Source organism: Cebus imitator, unplaced genomic scaffold, assembly GCF_001604975.1.
Source record: "Cebus imitator isolate Cc_AM_T3 unplaced genomic scaffold, Cebus_imitator-1.0 Scaffold117, whole genome shotgun sequence".
NCBI lineage: Eukaryota > Metazoa > Chordata > Mammalia > Primates > Cebidae > Cebus > Cebus imitator.
The window spans coordinates 5,067,126-5,071,182 of NW_016107432.1; the positions used below are offsets into that span (position 1 = coordinate 5,067,126).

At 49.7% G+C, this 4,057-nt stretch overlaps 1 long non-coding RNA gene across 1 annotated transcript in view; it reads right to left on the reverse strand.

Moving 5' to 3' along the window:
* The window catches only part of LOC119472745, a 6,596-nt gene extending 5,627 nt beyond the window's left edge, over positions 1–969 (reverse strand). Inside the window, exon 1 of the long non-coding RNA XR_005201932.1 lies at positions 624–969. This is a non-coding gene — a long non-coding RNA (uncharacterized LOC119472745). The remainder of the gene's footprint in view (positions 1–623) is intronic.
* Between the last annotated feature and the right edge of the window lie 3,088 nt (positions 970–4,057).

The following is a 4,057-nucleotide window of genomic DNA, read 5'->3' on the forward strand; positions in this document are numbered from 1 at the left end:
CCAAATCTCATCTTGAATTATAGTCCCCATAATCCCCATGTATCAAGGGTACGACCAGGTGGAGATAACTGAATCATGGCACTGGTTTCCCCCATGCTGTTCTTGTGATAATGAGTGAGTTCTCATGAGATCTCAGGGTTTTATAAGCATCTGGCATTTCCCCTGCTTGCTCTCATTCTCCTGCTGCTCTGTGAAGAGATGCCTTCTGCCACAATTGTAAGTTTCCTGAGGCCTCCCCAGCCCTGCAAAACTGTGAGTCAATTAAACCTCTTTTCTTTATAAATTACCCAGTCTGGGGTATTTCTTCATAGCAGCATGAGAATGGACTAATACAATGCCAGTGGTTGCTAACATTGGGGAAAGGAGTTTTAGTTTTAGTTTAACTTTACCAAAATTATCCCATTTCATCCTAACAGAACCCCTTTGAGGTGTTCACCATCATTGTTGAGTCCCATGTGCAGGTTGCACCAGGTGAAAGTGTTGCTCATGTGAGCACAGGAGTCCGGGGCAGCAAAGAAGGGGATGTCTGGAAGTTCTGAGGCTCACCACACCCTCATGAAAAGGGATGGGTGTTCTGTTTCCTATGCATAGAAACCAAGGCCCAGAGAGGGAGAGAAGCTCACCTGAGTTCACAGGCTGGGGATAACGAAGACACAGTGAGAACTCAGGCAGGTTTGAGCTTTCGCTGAGCACCTAGGCAAGCGCTAAGAAGGCAGAGATGACTCAGACAGACCCAGTCCCTGCCTCAGAGGCTCCTGGTCTGTTGGTGGAGACAGGCACATAAACCGATGGAAGGAGAGCAACAAGGAGGCCATATCCTGCAGAGGGGCAGGGAAGGCTCCCCAGAGGAGGTGGTACCTGGTTCTGGGGAGAAGGGGAACCACATTCAGATAGTGGGCTCATGAAGGCCAGCAGGCGGGTTCATGCATGGGCAGCCCTCATGGTCTCAGCCATGGCCCCATCCTGAGTCCCAAACCTTCAGCTGGCCAAGCAGGATAGCAGCCTCGGCAGCCACCTCTCCCAGACCTATTTATAGAAGTAATTCAGCATTAAAACAAACACATTGTCAAGATCGTGGCCAGCTGGGATCCCTTCCATGCACAGGTCCTCTTTGCTACACCAAAATAGAAGCAAATGGCTCTACTTGTGACTGACATGGACTCCTGGCAGAGGCTTTGACTCTCAGTGTATGGAGGCCAGATCACGGCCCAGCCCTTGGATGACCTGGGTGCGTCAGTGCTTCCTACCAAATACAGCATAAAAATGCATGCAGGAGGGGGCTGCCATTCATCTCGTAAAAAGGCAGCTTCCTCCCGGGGCGGCCCATGGTGCCAGGCGTGTGCGAGCAGGCTGAGCTCAGAGAGGAAGCAGGGATCCTACTTGCTCCAGCGAGTGTGCTCAAGATCGTTTGTTATTGCAATTATTACTAAGTTGAAAGCCACTGGATCTAAGAACTGGATCTAAGAAGACTTTTTGGACCATCTTAGCAATACGCAAATTATCACAGGCCTGAGTTACGTATCATGAGCTCACCATGTGCAGATGCTGCACTGAACGCCTACCTACGTAACAACCCATGAGATGGATAAATTATTATCCCATTTCATGGGTGACAGTATTGAGACTCAGAAGGGGTAAGTAGGTGGTTTGGAATTTGAATTAAAATCTATTGAACCCAAAGACTATGAGCTTAATTTCTCCATGACATTGTTCCTGTCTTACAGTTCAGCCTCCTCTTATTCACACCCAAAACCCAACTCAAATGTCACCTCCTCCAGGAAGCACACCCTGTCTGCTAGATTGGATTGGATGGTTCCTCTCTCAGAGAAGTGATCACACTGAGATGCTTTCTCTGCCAGAGAGCCCCTTGAGGCCAGGGACTGTGTGTGGCCGTCTCTGTTAGTCCTCAAGCCCAGACCAGGCAACTCCCTCTGGAAAGGTCTGTGATGCCGACTCAGAAGGATCAATGAAGCTTTTTGTTCTATAGGAAAGGAGACTGAGGTCTAAGGGGAAGAGCAGTGAGCTGCATAGTGTGATGATCAGAATCTTAGATTCCATGGCCAGCGTGGCATGGATTACAATTCACACGCTGCCACATTTTATTTTACTTTATTTTGAGACAGGGTCTGGCTCTGTCGGCCAGCCTGGAGTGCAGTGGTGTGATCTTGGCTCACTGCAGCCTCGACCTTCTGGGCTCCAGCAATCTTCCCATCTGAGCCTCCCAAGTAGCTGGGCCACAGGCATGTGCTCCTGTGCCGGCTAATTTTTTGATTTTTTACAGAGGACGGGATTTCCCCATTTTGCTCAGGCTGGTCTTAAACCCCTGGACTTAAGCAATCCTCCTGCTTTGCCTCCCAAATTGCTGGGATTACAGAAGTGAGCCACCTGCCACGTTTTAGACGCGCTGTCATGGAAAACCTACCTGAGCTGTCTGAGCCTTCATTTTCTAATGCACATCGTTAGGGTTCAGGCAGTGCTGTTATCTCAGGGTTACCGTGAGTGTGGAACCAGAAATCAAGCCTTTCAGGCCCTTAGCATGGTATCTGGTGAACACTCAGGGTTCCACAAATGATCATTTTTATTGACATGAAAAAAACAAACCAGACTTCATTGCCACACAGACCAGGGACAAAACAGACGTATCTCCTGGTTTTACCTACAAAAAGCCTGTACCAGTGTGCCCCAAGAGTCATTCGTTCACTTTTAAAACTTGTGGCAAGATAAAATAAAATTTCCCATGTAACCATTTAAAAACATATTTTCTTGTGGCAAAATACACATAACATATATTCAGCATCAGAATCTTTTTTTTTTTTTTTTTTTTTTTGAGACAGAGTCTCCCTCTGTCACCAGGCTGGAGTGCAGTGGCTTGATCTCAGCTCACTGCAATCTCCGCCTCCCGGGTTCAAATCCTGCCTCAGCCTCCTGAGTAGCTGGGATTACAGGTGCATGCCACAGCATGCGACTAATTTGTTTGTGTTTTTAGTAGAGACAGGATTTCACCGTGTTGGCCAGGATGTTCTCGATCTCCTGATCTCGTGATCCACCCAGCTTGGCCTCCCAAAATGCTGGGATTATAGGCTGGAGGCACTGCACCTGGCCAGAATCATTTTAAGTATAGAATGTCGTGGTGTGAAGATTGCACTCACATTCTTGTGCAGCCACCACCACCCCCCACCTCCAGAGCTCTCCCACCTCCTAAACTGAAGCTCTGTCCTCACTGATCAATCACTCCCCACCCCCTGCCCCCTAGTCCCTGGCGCCCACCGCTCTGCTTTCTGTGTCTGCGTCTGAGGATCCCTGGCATTCACGTGAGTGGAATCATGCAGTATTTGTCCTTCTGTGACTGGCTTATCTCCCCAGCATGGTGTTTCAAGGGTCGGCGACGCAGTGGCACGTGTCCATAATCCTTCCTTTTCACAGCCGAGTGCCGTGTCACTGCATGCATAGGCTGTGCCTTGTCTATTCACTCACCTGTCAATGGACAGCTGTGTTGTTTTTAGGATGTGACTTTGTGAATCTTCAGGGATTCATCAGCTGCCTATGGAGGAAATTCATGAAAAGTTCATGACAGGTGACTCTCGTGAATCACCAAGTCCCGCTGAACACTTGCGCTGTATCCTGGCACGGGTGAGTTAGATCTACACTGTGTACATGGAGATACAGCGCAGGCGCCCAGGTGCACAGTCCATCTGCGTGCCTGTCCCAGATGTGCACATGTACATGTGTGCGGTGGATGCAGGGGTCTGTGTGGGGGCACATGGGCTGGATGGAAGGTGGGCTAGAGAGCTGCCAGGGGCACCAACACTCCCGGAAGTGAAGCATCCAGACCACTGCCTTGGTTAACACGCTTTTTGGGAAGATGTGGAAGGTGTTTGATGAGGACAGTCAGAGCCCTAGAGTGGCCTTTCTGGAAACAGCCAGACGGAACACGTGTCGGCCGCCCAGCTTGTGTCCAGTCTCTGCCAAGATTCTTCTTCTTTTCTTCTTCCCTTCCTCCTCCCTTTCTGCCCCCACCTTCTGCCCCCCACCTTCTGCCTCCCACCTTCTGCCCCCC